The following is a 19,984-nucleotide window of genomic DNA, read 5'->3' on the forward strand; positions in this document are numbered from 1 at the left end:
ACATAAAGTTTAACTATTCATTTTATTTACCTAATATCATGTACACATGGTTTTTAAAGTTCTACTACTCGATATTGGAAGACAAATTGAAATCAAACACCAAAATAACGAGTTTGCAGGTGTATGTTTACTTTGTTGTTGTTCTATTGATATGCTAATCAAACACCACGTCAGAAAATATTTACCACACAGTCATGACGAATCCAAGATATAGTTCCTACTTCAAGTGTTGGCAGAATGTAAGTGAATAACATCCTAAATTTTATATAATTTACATTGGTTGGTATGTAAACATAATATAAACATGTATTTTTTCACAAAAATGTACCATGTTTGTACTCTCAGTCATTGTTTAATTGTCAGGTCAGTTTTTAAATTGTTGTATTGCACATGGATCATGGTAAGCATTTTTGCTCATTTTATAAAGGCAACCAAAGATGTGGTAGGATTGCCAATAAAACACCTCTCCACAATGACACAGAAACATTTCTATATGTCAATGTAGTTTTGTAAAGCCTACAACAATGACAAAAGCTCATACATTGTATGACAGTCAGCTATAAAAGGCAGAGAATGACAAATGTATAACAATTCAAGTGAGAAAACTATTTAATTTATGTAACATAAAAAGCAAAAAAACAAATATATGTAACACATCAACAAACGACAACCAATGAATTGCAGACTCCTGAAAGGCACATAAACATGTACATACAGAATGAGGCGGGGTTTAACATGTAAGCTAGATACCAACCCTTCCCTAACCTGGGACAGTGGTGTTACAATACAGCAAAAGAATGAACTATAAAAAACTTGTTGAAAAAGGCCTAAATAAGTTACCAAGTATTCTTTATTTGAAGTCAGGTTGCATTATGCATATACACATGTATACACTTGTATATAGATATTTAATAATAACAAGGACCATATTAAGCTCTTAATTAAAGCTCTTTAAAGGATTGTGTACCCTTTTGCTAAACATTGAAATTTCCAATCCTTCGTCATAGGCGGATCCAGGGGCCGGGGGCCTGGGCTCCCCCTTTTATGGGAAAAATTTGATTGATTATATAGCAAATCACTGAAGCATGACTGGAGTGCCCCCCCCCCTTAGGCTATTCAGAGTCCCCTCCCCTGAGGGAAAGTTCTGGATCCGCCATTGATTGTACTCTAATATTTGACCAGCATGCAATGATTTCTTTTATAGTACAAGTTTATAAATCAAAATACTGGTTACAACAAATGTTTATATGAAACAATTCAAGTACATCTTCTAATGTGCACTCTACTTGAGTGACTCACCAGGATTTTTGGAATGCAAAGGTTATTCAGTATATATATATAGAAAAAAGAAGATGTGGTACATGTATGATTGCCTATAAGACAACTCTCCACAAGAGACCAAAATGATACAGAAATTAGCAACTATACATTGTAGGTCACTGTACAGCATTCAACAATTAGCAAAGCCCATACGGCATAGTCAGCTATAAAAGGCCATGAAATGACAATGTAAAAAAGTCAATTGAAAAAACTAATGGCATTATTTATTTCAAAAAATGAATGAAAAACAAATACATGTAACTAACACATAAACAAACGAAAACCACCGAATTACAGGCTCCTGACTTGGGACAGGCACAGACATACATATAGTGGCTGGGTCAAACATGTTAGCAGAAACCCAACCTTTAAATAACAAACCATTGCCTCTCATTATCACCATTTTGTATTTCATGCAATAAAACATTAAATAATATAGCTGCTTTGAAAGGAGTTTCCCCTTGGGTTACATGATCTTCAATATTTCAGTTAAAGTAACTTTTTTTTTAATTTGGGTATAAAGCAAGGCAAATGTAAAAGATAGTTTGTTAATAGTCATGATAGTACATTACTCATCTTAATTACAATATCATATTTCTAGAAAATCACAATTTTATTGGACTGTTTTCCCCTGTTCAATATACAATTGATATTAAAATGAATCATCAGTTACAAGAAAATTGTATCTTCAGAGGCAGATTTAGGGGACAATGGGCTGAACCCCCCCCCTCCCTTTTGTGTGAAAAATTTAGTTGATTATATAGGGAATCACTGAAGCATGACTAGAGTGGACCCCCTCTGATGACTATTTCTGTATATGCTAATGATCTTTAGATCTTTATATAATAACATACTGTTACACATTTTGTTTTATTCTTGATTTCTATTATCCAATTAAAAATAATGTATCCATATGATTTTTCTCTTTTGTAGGTAAAAATGAGTTACATGTGCTAAAAAATATGTTGAAAATTTGAAAACTGTTTACAAGAGCATCAACAAATAGAAAAAAAAACCAATACCAGGTCTGGACATTTGTGGCAGCATGCAATTATTTCTAAAATACCAGAAAAAAAATGAAGCTGCACAGAATCACTAGTAGCACGATTTCAGTCTGAAACGGTCATTTTGGTCTGATCATATCTTAATTGTCTGGATTTACCGCTAGAGGAAAACGTCACGACTTGTCAGATCGTTAAGTTACCCGTTCCGATCGATAGTCTCATTAGGTAAATCAGTCCGTTAAGGCATGTCAAGATAAATCAGACTGAATCTTCTAGCGAGCTGTTTAGATCCGTTACGACTGTGTCAGACCAAAACAGACCATGGATACAAAGTTACGTCAAGATGTTGTCAGACCGTGTCCAGTCGTGTTCAGATTTTAATAATTTGGACACAAAACTAGTTAAACTTTCCCGTTGGTTATCAGGGGTTGCTCCCCTTTTAAGAATAAAATAAAAAATAGAAAGAAGACGGTTTATGTTAACTGAGAGTCGAATACGTCCCTTTAATCATGTTAATTAAATAAAAAAAATACTCAATTTGAATTCTTACTTCTTCCTATTTAATAATTTAACATTTTTTTTTTATATATTTTAAAAAGTAGCTCAAAGACATACTGCTGCACAAACCGCCGCAAAATGACTAAAAAAATTAACAGATTTCCGAAATAATATTTATTTATTGAATAAAAGCACCTGAGCCTTTATATTTTATGGTTAACAAGTGATTGCAATACATGTTTATGCAATTACAGACTGAAGTGGTGAAAATTGTGTCATCTTGACGCAACAGATCATTTTTACACTCTTATTAAATAATTACGGATGTCGGCCGTGAACACTTGAAAACGTAATCTTAATATGTTTAATTAAATTTAAGATGTAACATTTTTTAATATTGTAAATGAATGCAGTCTCATTTAACTTTTAATGTTAGCTATATAAATTGCATTTGAGTATAAAATTTGAGGCAGGGAAAAACTATATATCTTTTATCGTTTTCCGTTTATTGTCTGTTCATTTTTGCCAGACTCATGCGTTTGACTTTCCATCTTTATTTTTAATGTGTCTATAATTCGAGAGCCTCGATAAAAAAAATTATTACATTCCAGAAGACTGCGTTAAAAGATAAAGTTTGAATATTTATATAGCAGAAAAAGGCTTATGAAATCATTCAATTTACATATATATTTGAAATAGGTTTGATAAATTATCAAAAAATGTTTATACGTCATTGTACCTGAAGTACATTTAAAGATCAGGTTAGTTATATATTACATGAATACAGCATAATAAAGCTGGTTTAATTTGAATTACTATCCATTAGGGAAATTTTCCGACGATAATCAATCAAATCTGACAAGTTTTATTAAAAACGGAAAATAATTCTACGCCCGTAAACGATTTAACGTTACCGTACCCTCTTTATTAAAATACCTCTCGCATGTCGGCAGTGTCTGTCAGCGCTTCAAATGGCAAACGTATTTTGCACAAAATCGTTGACATGGTAGATGGACACTGCAGTACAATATTTATAGCTGAACTGGAAATTACAATTGGTGAGTAGAACATGCATATCAGACATGAGAATAATCATTGATCCGGCCAAGAAATTGAACAGTTGAAGGGAAAATGTTTACATTTGTTACATTTGTGCATACAGGTATGAATCGACTTTCTAATACACAACATTCTTGCACAGTAACTTGTTCAAAGGCAAAGTAAGAATTTGGGCTTTTAAAAAATTGTTCCTGTGATTGGACCCCCTCCTTTTTTTGGAAGATCAATGCATGATTTGAAAAGGACCTGGGTACATATAAACTCTGGTTTAAATCCCCCTTTTATAAAGGGCTGTGTCCACACCTGTTTATTACCTAACATGTTGGGTATTCACAATGGTTTGGTTGTGCGGGATGGCCTATTACAAGACCTAACCCCCTGATCGAGTAACCCTACATATTTATAGAACAGAATATATTTTATTTCCAATTCCCTAAGGGCCCACAAGGGGCACACAGAGCATAAATGAATATGGGGGGAACATGAATATTGATTTGCATAGATACAAACATTTTTTTGACATACAGATACAATACAATTACTAACTCCTATTCACTTTTATAAATTTACCAACAGCATTAAGGAGCTGATTGTCTTCACAGTTTAATAAATAAATAAATTTATGCTGATTATCAAGTTTAGAAAAATTTGGAATTCTTTGTATTGTATGTCTAATAATGTATTGATAACTGTCACGTCCTAAAATTTGCATGAAATATTTGTCACTGAATTTTTTTATAACCCATAACCAACCAATCTTCACATGTTACGATGATGATGTACTTATTTATATAGCCACTGGTGGGTGATGTACAATAATTATAATTTATCACATATTTCATGTATTTGTAATGAATACCTTGAGTTTTGCATATGCAATAACCTCAAAATTGCATGGGGCAAAAAAAGAGTATATTAATATTGTGCCCCGATTCCAAATGATGTGACGTCATTGCCTCCTTAATGCCACATTTGTGATAAAATGTTTACGATTTTAAATTTTATGTTTCATTAAATTGTTATAATTGACCTTTTTTTCTCTTTTCTGCAGAACTGAAATATGTGATAAACAGATTATAACATGTCTTTTCCATATTGGCCCGGGTATTATCCCTCGACCCATATCGGCCCTGGCTAAAGCCTCGAGGCCAATATGAGAGTCTTGGGATGATACCAGGGCCAATATGGAAAAGGGCATGTTATTATCTATACATACTAATTGCTTTGTCATGTTTGTAGTAATATTCAACAAATTCTATTTTAAAATAAAAAAGTATTATTAAAAGAATTTGATGAATTATTATTACTACAATTGTGACAAATCAAATACATGTAGTTATATATATGAAATAGTATTAATGCTATTGACTTATTTAATTTTAGATACATGTAATAAATACTTAATTCTTATGTATATTTTTTTTGTAGATACGATATCACATTGGTTTGAGCATGATTCCCAGCCAGATTATGAAGGGGCATATATATCATGTATACATAGGAAATATATAGTGTCACTAAATTACTCAAATACGGTACCTCATTTGTACCTGTAGCTGTAAATTGTGAAATGGTGGATTCATTCATAATTTTGAGTTACTTATTGCGTTTGGAAATAAGGTTGATAAAGCTAACAGCATTATGCCATGATGTTGATGGGATGTTCTGATTGTACAAAAAGGAAATAGCAAACTTACAATTCATAGGAAAAAATGTAGGAAATTGGAATAATGGAAATTCATGGTTTCTGTGATTATCTTGCAATCATTGTCAATACTAAAAGTGCATCATCATGATCATACATGTATATATCTGAATTCACCTTGGATAATTATTCATTTAAAATATTAAAGAATTTGGATATAATAAGAATTTCTATGCTGCCATTGCTACTGTTGGCTACATGTACCACCATGGTGTGTTAAACCTTCTTGACCTTCCATGAGGGTATGTCACGGTCCGTCACTATTATTTACTGTCATATGCATGATGATGGAAGTTTCACCAACCTAGACAAGCTTTACAGCCCTGGTACAGTTGTTGGTTAGAGTCAAATGACAGCTTGCTGTATACATTTGTAGTTATACTAGTCTGAATGTACTATGATGTATCTTCATGTATTTTGATAATCTTCTAAATTACTGTTCATTCTAAAACTGGCATTTTATACTAGTACATTTTGGTCAAAGTTTGTGGAATTTTAATAACTTTCTGAAACTGTTTTCGATTTCTACCAAACTTTGAAGGAAGCTTGTTTATGATGTAAAGAAAGTAACTATCCAGAATTAAATTTTGAAGAAAAAAAACCGGTTTATCCGTATTTTACTTAACATAATTAAATGTCCTGCCAGTTATCATTTCATTCACTCTGGATTGTTATGCCTCCCCTACGATAGTAGAGGAAATTATGTTTCATAATCCAATATAGATTTTGACCACACATGGACAAAATTAAAAGATATATATAGTATCTAAAAAAAGACTGCGAAAAAATATATATATATATCTTTTTTCCTTATTTTTTGTTGAGCCTACTACATTTGAAAATGCCTGTACCAAGTCAGGAATATGACAGTTCTTGTCCATTCGTTTTTTATGTGTTATGTTATATGATTTTTCCATATGGACTTTCCGAATTGATTTTCCTCTAAGTTCAGTATTTTTGTGATTTTACTTTCTACCCGAGACATGTTGTGCTTACACTCTTTTACAGAAAGTCAAAAGTTGTCGAGACACTGGGTTCCGCGTAACCCTTACGATTTTTCTATAAACTCTTTAATAAAAGATCATAATATATTTGAACGATAAGATCAAAAGAAAAGAAAAAGTCACAATAATATTTATTTATGATTTCACATTGACAAATACAGATTTGTCCAAAAAAGTGTAGAGAAATCAGAAAACTAGAATATAAAAATATACTAGTTGTGATCAGTTGTATATGGTACTGTCATAAGTCTATACTATGGTGGCCGGATGCGGCCATTTCGTCTTTTGGCGTTTTCGCATTTTCTCCTTTCACTTTCACGCGAAATCGCAAAAGCAAAAAAGCAAAATCTGGAAATCGAGAAAGCGAAAACGCGAAATCGAGAAAGCGAAAACGCGAAATCGAGAAAGCGAAAACGCGAAATCGAGAAATCGAGAAAGCGAAAACACGAAATCAAGAAAGCAAAAACGCGAAAACGTGAAATGAGATAAATTTCGCGATTTCGCGTTTTCGCGTTTTCGCTTTCTCGATTTCCAGATTTCGCGTTTTCGCTTTCGCATGCGTTCGTAGTTAACTTCCGAAACGAAATCGAGAAATCGGGAAATCGAGAAATTGAGAAAGCGAAAACGCGGAATCGGGAAATTGAGAAAGCGAAAACGCGAAATCGAGAAATTGGGAAATCGAGAAAGCGAAAACGCTTATTATGCGACCTCACTACGCTTATCAAGATCTGTCTACGCTCTTCGCGTTCTCATCATGACCATACCACAATTATCCGATTGCAACACGACCTTACTGCGATTATAGCAAGTTCTTACCACGATTATACTACGTTCATACCGCGATCTTACTATGGTCTCAGCAATTACGTCAACATCCTGTTCCATATCAATACAGTTCCATTTCTTCTATTTCTAATTAATACGTAGATTTCTCGGAAACAATACATTCATGCACCAAAATCTACACGAACACGTTGACGTGGTGGTAGGGATTGGTGTCGAGGCAGAGGGAGCAAAGTAACGAATCCTGATTAAGCAGAGATGTCGGACTAAACAATCCAACCTTAATTACAACCTATTGCTGGTCCATTATGTGAGCGATAGCAGAGATGACACAGATGTGTCGATAGATATAGGAAGATGTGGTATGAGTGCCAATGAAACAACTCTCAATCCAAGTAACAATTTATAAAAGTAAACCATTATTGGCCGAGATACGGCCTTCAACAAGGTGCCTTGGCTCACACCGAACAGCACGCTAAAAAGGGTTAAAAAAATACTAGTGTAAAACTATTTAAACGTTGGGAAAACCAAAATCTAGGAAGCTTTTGTATATACGTATAATTTATGTGAAAATGACAATGAGAATGATGGTCGTAGTATGCACGTAGTCAGGTCGTGAGTAGAGCGTGATGAAGACGGCAAGGGTGTGCTAGAACCGAACTATGGTTTTGAGCGACGTGGTAATAATAATAATAATAATAATATCTTTATTTAGAGAGAGTAACTTATTTGGATAACACCAATTTTCAATAAGGCTCTCTTAAGGTGGTATGGGAGTCTAAAATAAAAATGATAGAATTTCTTCATACTTTGCCAAAACGTAGTATCTTTTGATATAAGTTGAAAAATATAATAAAAATGATAGGTCACCGTGCATTTTCTCAAGCTACAGGATGTGACAAAATGACACATTTTGTATGGATTATTCAGGAAAAAACATCATTTTGTGATTAGAAACTGAACAAAATGATAGAATTGTAAAATACTGAAGAAAAAGATAGCTTTCAGACAATGCTTTGAGAATATCAAAAGAAAATATAGGGTCACCGTACGTTTTTTTCCGGCTAAAGTACAAAATAGGAAAATTTCATGTAGAATCCTTCAGAAAATGCACTGTTTTAGAGTAACCTCCCCTTGAAATGCCAATTTTAAAACAATTAAAAACAATCAAAACCAAACAACATTTGCAAAAATATTAATATTTGTAAGTTATATTCTTATAAATTGGTTCTCTTAAATGAAAATTCACATTAAATATCTGCATTCCTGCATCACATTTTGCTAACTTGATAGAAAATATGGACCTCTGGTTCTCTGTTTTTTACATTCCAAGATGGAGGAAGACACCAATACCACCTTAATACAATAATAATTACATTAAAAATAAACAATGCATCAATTATAATGATAAATAAAGATAATATACAATTTAAAATACATTATAATTATGATATGGCATTACAGTACAAATATGATGGTATAAATGTTAAAAGTACATAGATTTGTATTTATGTTTAAATTCGGATACTGTATTTGATTTCTTTATTGAATTAGGAAGAGCATTCCACACTTTTGGTCCAGTGTACGAGAAACTAGACTTATACAACTGTTTATTTGGTTTTGGAATAATAAAATTATCTGAGGATGAAAATCTGGTATTATATTTTTGGTTTGCAGAAGCTGATACAATAAGACTGGACATATATTCTGGAGCTAAGCCATGTTTTGCCTTATACATTAGTAATGATTTGTGATATAGTATTCTTTGTGTGATTGGCACAATGTTACATTCGTGAAATAATTCTTTTGAAGGTTTGGTGTAATCATGTTCGTCTAAAATTATTCTTGCTGCCCGTTTTTGCAGTTTTAGTAAACAACATTGGTAAAGTCGTAGTGGAAGCGTAGTTGGGTCGAGGTGAAAACGTGATGTTCGTAGATAGTGAGGTCGTGATAACGTCGCTGTGACATCATAGCGCAGTCTCTCCGAATAGAATCACGCTTTCGCTACGCTCTCAATACGATTGTACAGCGACCTTTGTGATCTTACTACGATCTTAGTGCGCTCTCACTACGCTTCTTCTACGTCTTGATTTCGCCACGACGGAACCACGATTGTTTGAACATGTTCAAAGTTGGCCACGCTCTTCACGATCTTCAAGGCCTCACCTCGACCGTGATACGACCTTACTGCGATCTATACGATCGTATAACACTTTAAATCTTGTGCGCACAACTTTAAATCTTGAGCGCACAACTTTTCAACTTGCTTTGTGCGCACAACTTTAAATCTTGTGCGCACAACTTTTTAAAACTTGTGCGAACAACTTTTTTGAACTTGTGCGCACAACTTTTAAACTTGTGAGCAAAACTTTAAATCTTGTGCGCACCTTCAAATTCAGATACAATAAACGTTTAGAGACAATACCTCCAAAACAGGTTGTCAAAAATATCTAGGTAGATAGATCCCGTCAGGCATTCTTATCATTTTTGCATTTTACACATGACCCTTGATCAAATAGTTTTTGAAATATTATAAATTATAATGCAAAACATTTGATAAAATATGTATTTTAGGGACGAGTTGAAACCAAATTCAACTTCTATATATGGCGTTCATTATCACTGAACTAGTATATATTTGTTTAGGGGCCAGCTGAAGGACGACTCCGGTTGCGGGAATTTCTCGATACATTGAAGACCTGTTGGTGACCTTCTGCTGTTATTTTATCTACATGTATGGTCTGTTTTTTTGTCTCTTTGACATTTTCTTATTAGTATTCCATGTATCCATGTTTGATAATTAGTATACCATATATCCATGTTTGGGTCCCCTTAAGTTGAGAATATTTTCCTATTAAGATGGGAGATAACTTATGTTGTGTATTTTTGTTTATGTATAAATAGCATGTAATTATTTACTAATTACAAACCTCAACGTGTCTCCTGTGTGACCACAACAAATGAGATGTAATTTACAAATTTCAATGACGTATCGAAAACACTAATTCTAAAGTAGACTTTCAAAACAGTTTTTTACAACCCTGTAAGTGTTATGACATTGCCGTTTATCTGTAGTCATTATACATAACAGGAAACGCAATAAGACATGATATATACTATTATGTGCATTTCGAGAAGATAACGTGTTTATAATTTGAAAAACCCATTCAAAAACAAACCACTAATTGTATTTTCAAGAAATTTATTTATCTATGAATGCTGTTGTGAAATAACTATACTTCCATATATGCAGTGATAATGTTTTTCCTGTTGTCTTGTTTTCTAATACATAATCGAACAAATAGTATACTAATTTGTTGATAGACAGATTAAACGGTTTTGTAATTATATTTGTTTCAATTAATGTCTTGATTGTTTTAAATCAACACTGTTAAAACTACAAAAGGTGTTTTCGCCAGGATTCCCAAAAGCATTGTAAAATATTTCACATTGAAGATTTGAAGTCATTCTTGAGATAGAACAAATCATCCTTTGACATATTTTATCATGGAAATGTATGCACGAAATGCATGGGCAATCAAACTCAAAGAAAATAAACTGACAACGCCATGCTCAACAGAAAAGGACAAACAGACAAATAATATTATTACACCAGGGTTTTCGATATTACAAACTAGTCAATATTCTTTATAAAGCACAAAAATGTCAGTATTCACCCCAGAAACTAACAAAACCTTTAAATAGACTTGTCAAGAAGGGATATAGGTACGATACTGTTGTCAGGTCATTAAAGATTGCTTATTCTGGCGTAAATATTGATTCAATTATAGGGTATTTGCATCGGAACTACACACATTTATTCAAAAACCAGTTGCTGGCATGACACGGGTTATGTTCTTCGTATATGTGTTATGATGGTATGATACTAAACCACTAACGGGAAGGATTGTGCCTGATGTTCATATGATGAAATCATAATCTTTCAATTAGTTTAATTGAAGGCTGGAGCTGGCATGTCAGTTAACTGATAGTAGTCTGTTGTTATTTATGTATTATTGTCATTTTGTTTATTTTCTTTGGTTACATCTTCTGACATCAGACTCGGACTTCTCTTGAATTGAATTTCAAAGCCTACGCAAAAACTGGGGGTAATCTCAGGTGCTCCGAAAGAACAAATATTGCTCCACATGTGGCACCCGTCGTGTTGCTTATGTTATAACAAACCCAGTAGGTCACATTCGTGAAAAGAGAAGAATATTGTAGTTACGACATAAGGAACATATCCGACACCATCTGTAAAAAAGCTTTTTCATAACGCTCAACCAACTCGTGATGGCATCCGTAAAATTTATGATTGGATGATTTCAACTTCACCATTTGAAACTCTTGGTTTAATAGCTTCCTTGTGAGGAGCAATCCTCTATCAAGGAAATTATGATATGAAATCCAAGCCCGGAACAATCGTATCAATTGGGAGATATATACTCCGTATGCAGGCGCTGCTGGAATGTTGTTATATAAAAATGGAAAGTTTACAATTGGGAAGCTGAAATCATCTCATATGTCGTAAAGTTTTGTTTTCAACCGATCCTCATTGTCAATATTTTAAATAAAATTACAAAACAGCAAAAACTTACAACGGCATTTCCATTAAAATATAAATGTATCAAAGGTGTACCGTACGACCTTCAACAATGAGCATTGATCATACTGCATAGTCAGCTATAAAAGGGCCCGAAATGAAAAACGAGAAAACTAACGGCCTAATTTATGAACAAAAATTTAAAGAAAAAACAAGTTTGTAACACATCAAGAAAATTACTACCACTGAATTAAAGGCTCCTGACTTTGGACAGACACATGCATACAAAAATGTGACGGGTTATACATGTTAGCGTGATCTCAACATGCTCAACCCACCTTCTTACCTAGGGCAGTGGCATATCTGTACGATATAAGAACGAACTATAAATATCAGTTGAAAAACGCTGAACTACTCAGATGGATACAAATAGAAACAAACATAGAAATGTTGTCTGCTCTACATGTATGTTCGGGTTTGACACATTCCCCATTTCTATTTTCATTTTTACATATAACAAAAATACAATGTGGCCGTGGCCGAATACTTGTATATCCCAACAACAAATAGGCAATAACTACTTATATGAGAATACGCGCAGTTACTGACAGGTAGTTCAAAGCTACTTACAACTAACAATCATGCATCTAAGACTAATTGATCACTCAGTACACATCATACATTCGATTGATTAAGTGTAAAGACGTCTTCAACAGTCAGAGAAAACCTGACATTGTTATAGTCTGGAATAGTTGTTTTTTCTTTCAGTAGTGTGTTTACGATATATTAATAATTTCTACTTTTGTAAATAAATTGAATTACGCCTGGCACTCGTTTTGACTACAAAAGACTCAGTGAACCTCGAATAAATAATATTAAAAAGGCAAAATAAAATACGTAGTTGAAGAGCATTTAGGACCAGCAAAATCTTAGAGCTACAAGGGTTTACCTTTAACAAATTGTGACTGGAGTGGTGATTTGTATTACTTGCACTCATACCACATCTACTTATATCTATTGAATGTGGGGGAAAAATCAACCACGTGTTTTTTTTACTTTTATAAATAGCCTTAAAAAAGTGTTTTTTCCGGCTCATTGCTACTTATTCAATAATTTGAACATACACATCTTTGTCAGTTCTTATCGGGGTTAACAGATATGAGGGCTGGTTTTCATTCAAATATGTGTAATGGAATTACTGAGCTAAATCGATATCAGAACGTCCATTCTGATAGAGAAAACTATGATTATAATGTAATAAATCAAGAACCGTCTGATGTTTATATCGATATCAGTGAAAACAGAATTGATGAAAACTACCAAGGTATGGAGAACAGAGAAGAGATGAACTATGACACCCTGCAAACGTAAGATGAAAACACAATGGATCGAAGACTGTTCAGATGGAAAGTTTCCTCTCTCTTATTATTGTTATTAACACTAATTTGATGGACTCTATGTCTGTATTTTGGATACGTTCCAAAAAAATGTATTCAGAAGGGTTTTTCTTACAACGATTGTACATGGAAGGATAATTATATCAATTCAGAAGCATTATCGAATTATATCTGGCACAGAGGTGGATCTAAACCGTGTCGTGAAGGCTGGAATTTTAATAATAAGTCTTTTGAATGTTATTATATAAGTGACAGAGCAGTGTCATGGGGCTCCGCAAACGAGGTCTGCAGAAACATATCTTGTTGTCTGACTGACATTATTTTTATTAAAGATTTGAACTGGATAGGAAATTACGGAAATGTATCGGGGCTCGGTGCGTGGGTCGGTTATAGTCAACATGGTCATGTTGTTAATGGAAGTGTCAACAATACAAATATCAAAAGCAAATTAGTAATTGTTTTCATCAAATCAACAAAAATCAACTCAATCATGCAGTTCATTCTTAAGTAGTTACAAATTAAATGCGCAATATGTCGTGTGTAGATATGTTAATGCCTGGTGATACCTGTCGGCCGGTGACCGATCCTGACTTGACTAAAATAACACGAAACTAAACATGTAGGAGTGGGAATTTAATTGAATTCAACTTAGTTGTCCGTTTGTCCGTTCGAACTTCCACCCGGTAAAACACGTGGACTCTTCTTGGATCCAATTAAGCAAAATGAATTCGGATGTTGTCAGTTGTTTGACATTGAGGCTTGAAAGTCAAGACAGGTAATGCGTGAGAACTTATTTGCTTGAATCACTAATTTTGTACATAAATTAAGCCGTTATTTTTCTCGTTTGAATTGTTTAACATTTTTTTTTCGGTGCTTTTTGTAGCTGACTATGCGTTTAGGGCAATTCGTATTGTTGTAGGCCGTACGGAGACGACCTATAATTGTTAATTTATGTGTCGTTTGGTCTCTAATGGGGAGTTTCCTAAATGGCAATCATACCACATCTTCTTATTTATATTAGAATAAAGTGTTTATTTCCGATGAAATCAATTTCAATTTGAATGAAGTGACTAGATTTAAGTTATGTTTTTTTTTAATGAATGCAAAACATAAATCAATCATTACAAAGTTTTTTCTACAAAAATGAAGTGAATCGAATTAAATATTTTTTTGGGGAATTTGTTTCCTTTTCCCAGTGAAACATTTAATACTGCGATGCTTTCGACAAACTTCTTTGCGGACCAACCTGTATATATTTTCATATGTGTGTACATATCACTGGAACCTGCACAGTCATAACTTTTAAATCTTGATATTCGCACAAGGACACCATTCGGGTATATGTTCGTATTCAATACTTAAAACAAGCACAACTTAAAATAAAGAAAGAACATAACACCATTATTCACTTATCAATTCTCCACAACAGCACAGCAATATAATTGTATTACAAAGAAAACACAAATGTTCAAGTTGTTGTCATCGACCACTGCCATCACAAATCAACACAATATGCACTAGAACAGATTTTAATAAGTTGAAAAGAAATCTTTACAGTAATACATATCGTATATACTAGGTGGTAAAGGATTCTGTACTGTCAGAAAAGGGATCCCGAATGATAATTTTAGACTACGTATACTATAATTAAAATTTCATCATAAATTATAAGGTTATGACTTGTCAACGTATAGTATTCGTTTGGAACAATTACTTTAACAGAATATTTCTTCCACTCGATTTAAAATATGACGGATCTTCTCTTTAATGAAAATTAACTATATCTAATTAAAATTAACATAAAGATACTTTGTTTTTTTCAAACGTGTTTTAAGTTAACAAATGACGAGTTCTCTTATAACCTTTGATTTACATGTTTTAAATTTTTGTGATTTATCAGAAAGCTCGATCAATTATGTATGTGAACATGGTGAAGTAGGTAGGTTTTGGTAATTATTACATGCTATTAAAGTATGTAGAACACTTCGAAAATTGGTAACTAGGAAAAGCTTTAAATATATTTTGAATTTTCCATTGTTGTTTTTTTCGGAATCACCGTTCAGAAATTTTAAATTAACAAGCTTTTTAACATTTGTCTTGATAAATAATTAAATTGAGATTATTATTCATTAACAAAATATTTACGAAAACAGATATTCCCATTAATTTTCTTTAAAATGTATGATTGTTGTTTTGAAAAAAAAACTTAACTACTCAGTATGATTTGTGCATAAACAAACAATTGACTTGTTTCCCAACTTATGCTATGCTATAAGAAGAGTCACCTATCATTAACTCATGTTTCATCGGTTTTTCTTCAGCCTTTCATTATATAGAAATTGAATATGGGAATTCACCTTTAAAATTATTCACTTACAATAGTTCAGAGGAAATGTTTTCTTCCTGTGAGTTGCTGAAACTGTTTAAATAACAAAAGCACAATTAGTATGTTTGTCTGTTTGCTAGCGTCGTCAACAGTTATGAGTTGTGTTTGTGTTTCTCACTTAGATACGTGTAAAGGAACTACTTTGCTAAATCAAAACATCTAATCCGATGATTATGACGTCATATATCCAGGTATGTTAAATTACTAACATGAAGAAACAGGAGAAGAAAGAAAGGTTCAGCGAGAACAGGGGTGATGGACACGGCCAAGGTCTGGAGGAAATAGAGAAAAGGTGAACTACGACACTTTCAATTGTTAGAAAAATTCACAAGGGATCGAAAATTGATCAGATGGAAAAGGTTATCGGCATCTCTTTTATATCTGGTACTAACATTTATTGAAAGAACTCAACATCTCTATTTTGGACAATTTCCAAAAATGTAATGGCGAAGGTTTTCCTTATACCGATTGTACAACGAAAGATGATTTTATCAATTTTGCAGCTTTATCAAAATACATTTGGCATTAATATTGATTTTAACCATGTCGCTAAGGCTGATTTTTAAAGAAAAGTCTTTTACATAAAAAAAAGAAGATGTGGTATGATTGCCAATGAGACAACTACCCACAAATGACCGAAATGACACAGACATTAACAACTATAGGTCACCGTACGGCTTTCACAATGAGCAAAGACCATACCGCATAGTCAGCTATAAAAGGTCCCGATAAGACAATGTAAAACAATTTAAACGAGAAAACTAACCGCTTATTTATGTAAAAAAAATAAACGAAAAAGAAATATGTAACACATAAACAAACGACAACCACTGAATATAAAGGCTCCTGATTTGGGACAGGAACATACATAAACAAATGTGGCGGGATTTAACATGTTAGCGGTACCCCAACCCTCCCCTAACCTGGTACAGTGGTGTAACAGTACAACATAAGAACGAACTAAAAAATCAGTTGAAAAAGGCTTTACTCATCAGATGGACAAAAATACAAGTAGACGTTATTATGTAAGTAATAAATCATTGACGTGGACTGGCGCAAACGAATTCTGCAGAAATATGTATTCTTGTCTGACTAAGATTTGTCCGTGAATATTAGAACTGGTTAGGAAATGTCACAAACAAAGACATGTGGGTCGGTTGCAGTCAAAATTGACTCATGTATCAAGGGAAGTGTCAATAATATAACTATCAAAAACAAATACGTCCAGATTCAGATCTTTGGGCCAGGGCAGATCCCAAATCAAGACAATGTGTTTATTTGTGAATGGTTCAGATAGGGTTCTGGTTAGATGACTACGAATGTAGGTATCGAAATCGATGTGTGCACAAATCAGTACCTTTGATCAAGTGAGACTACATACATCCTTGTTTCAATCGAATAAAGAAGGCAAAATATATTTATTAATAGTATCGGAAGCAAATGTCTGTGTTTGTTTATGTTCAACACTTGTTGATGAGCACATGGTTGCATACCTGGTTTGTTATTGTATGATTTGATTGGCTAGTGTATGTCGCAATGCATGTATTCTACCCGTTTGTATGAGGGTAGGATCGTGATTCTCGTGCAGAATCTCATTATAAATATAAGATATTTTTATAACCAGTTATTCGACGTTCTGCCTTTACCGAGTAGCATACCTTCCGTTTCTTTATACATATCCCCCACCCACCCCACCCATTTTGATAGATTTGAGTTACACAGTTTAATGATGTGACAAGATAGATTGTAATAATAATGTATTTATTGTGTTTTGTAGATTGTCGTTGATTTTGATTTTTAGTGGGATGGAGTCCCGATACGGTGTTGTGTTGTATTGAGAAAATTGTGTGATTATCTTGGATGAGTAATTTGATGCAGATGGACGTTTAAATGACTATTGAAATATGAATATATATGAAATGGTTTTGAAGTTTGAAGAAAAATAAAGTATAAGTGTGCTAATTACAAGGAGAGCTCATTCCTTTTGTATAAATGTGTTGACTTTTATTGACTAAAGCTTGGCGAATTAGAACATAATTATAAAAGTCCTGCATATTAAGTTATTTAAATTGTTTTCAATTGTATATAGTTTTTTTATTTTTGTTGTTTTTGTCGAATCTTAATATTTATCAAAGGTACCAGGATTAAAATTTAATACGCCAGACCCGCGTTTCGTCTACTTAAGACTCATCAGTGACGCTCCGATCAAAATAGTTATAAAATGTAAATGTAGAAAATGTTGCTTGTACTCAGATGAACAAAGCGTACCCCTGTTTACAATTATGTGAATGTTTTAGTAAAATATTATTAAAGTATGTATTCAAATCCCAACAGACGAGTTTGACAATAAAGCCGAAGAAGAATTTTCGTTCAAAGCAAGTTGAATCAAAAGTACATTATCCTGAATACTGTCGTTTATTTTTCGTTGGATACCTATTACCTTTTTTTTGGAGAAACATCTGCACAACGAATATAAATGTTGAACGTATTACAAATGTTTTATTAGCTTGTATACGAAGATATTGACAAAACAAACGAAAATGTAAGGTTTATTCATTCCACAAACATGAATATTCACGGAAATAAATTAATCCACAGTAGACATGGTAGACAGTTGGCCTTTTTATCATTTTTGGATTCGAGCGTCACTGATGAGTCTTTTGTAGACGAAACGCGCGTCTGACGTATTTAGAAAATTTAGTCCTGATATCTATATTGAGTTATTTGTAACTGATCTTTAAGCATTTATCAATAATTTGATGAATATAATTCCAGTCCTAAAACTTTTGATTAAATATTTATAAGATTTGTATTTTAAATACATTGTGCTTTTGAAAGAAATATAAAATGAGTTATAATGAGAAGCTACCACTGTTGAATAGATTAAAGATATAAAATACCCAAACTTTAAAAGTGGGATTGTTATTGTACCCACCTTGGTCATCCGTTTGTAGTTTTGTACAGTGAATAGTTTTAAGTGAGAGCACTTGTCGGCTCGCTTACAAACGAGCCTGGTTTCCTCTCCTTAAATTTGAAATATTTTATAGGAACAGGAACGATTTATCCTTTTTCTAAACATGACTACTTTCGGTTCTAATTGAGGTTTGTGTTGTAAATAAAAATATGTTAACAGCACGCTATAAACATGCGTCTTAAACGCTTTTCTATTTAGTGTTAAATTTTTAGTATTTTTTTGGTATAAACAATGTCACCGTAAGCAATGTCATGTTATAACCTTTTGAAATAAGATTTATATCCGGTCACTGACCCATTATCTTAGAAGACTTTACTTTTTCAAAAGTTTTCAATCCTTAATGCTTTTTTATTCGCCCGAGATTTTTTTTTCAGCTGCATCATAACTCACCAACCCAAACCCACCTCAAATGGACCACCCACGACATATTATTTCCCGAGTATACATTAAAATCAATCAATTTACTGTTATATCATATAACAGGATGTATATTATTTGTTTGAAACAACTAAAGGAAATGGGTACTTTTAAACTTTATATAATATTGCATGTCATCACACGTAAATCTCGATGAAGGGTACTTAAATTGTGTTTTCTTTTAAATTTGTGTTATTATAAATTTGGCCTTTTAGTCTGCCTCCTTTTTATATTTAAGTATCCCCTAAAATTCACCCGCTTATAAATCTAAGCATACTTAAATCAACCTTCCTTTATATTAAAGTATCCTAAAATTCTCCCTATTTTATATTAAACACCCAAATATCCTCCCTCCTATATATATAAAAGCATCCTAAAATTGTTCCACCTTTATATTTAAGCATCCAAGTATTTTCTATTCTTTGTTTGTTGTTGTTCGTTTTGCTGTAAGATTGCTATCCTTTCACCCCGTACATACTCTCTTCCGTCTAATTTGTATGGATTATTTCCTGATTGACGTGAATTAATTTCCTTATAGACATAGTTTATACGCTATGTTTTAAAAACGACTTATATAGTAACTTCCTCTTGATTGCTTCTATTAATAAGTATATAAAAAATGTGGAATATAAGTCAACACGACATTAACCCAGCGATAAAAATAAGAAAAAGACAACTAAAAAGCATCATACAAGCTTCAACAATTTACAGTTTTCTATACAAAACGTCTTAACGATCTATTTTGTATATATACAGGGCTGGATTTAAGATGTTTAGCCTTTAACTGAAATCAACAGCATTTAACTTAAATCAACAGCTCTGGTTTTAAAATCTACAGTTCGTAACTTTAATTTACAGCACTGGGATTTACCTCACCATTTGATCTATAGTGCT

The sequence above is a fragment of the Mytilus trossulus genome, chromosome 9, assembly GCF_036588685.1.
Source record: "Mytilus trossulus isolate FHL-02 chromosome 9, PNRI_Mtr1.1.1.hap1, whole genome shotgun sequence".
Lineage (NCBI taxonomy): Eukaryota > Metazoa > Mollusca > Bivalvia > Mytilida > Mytilidae > Mytilus > Mytilus trossulus.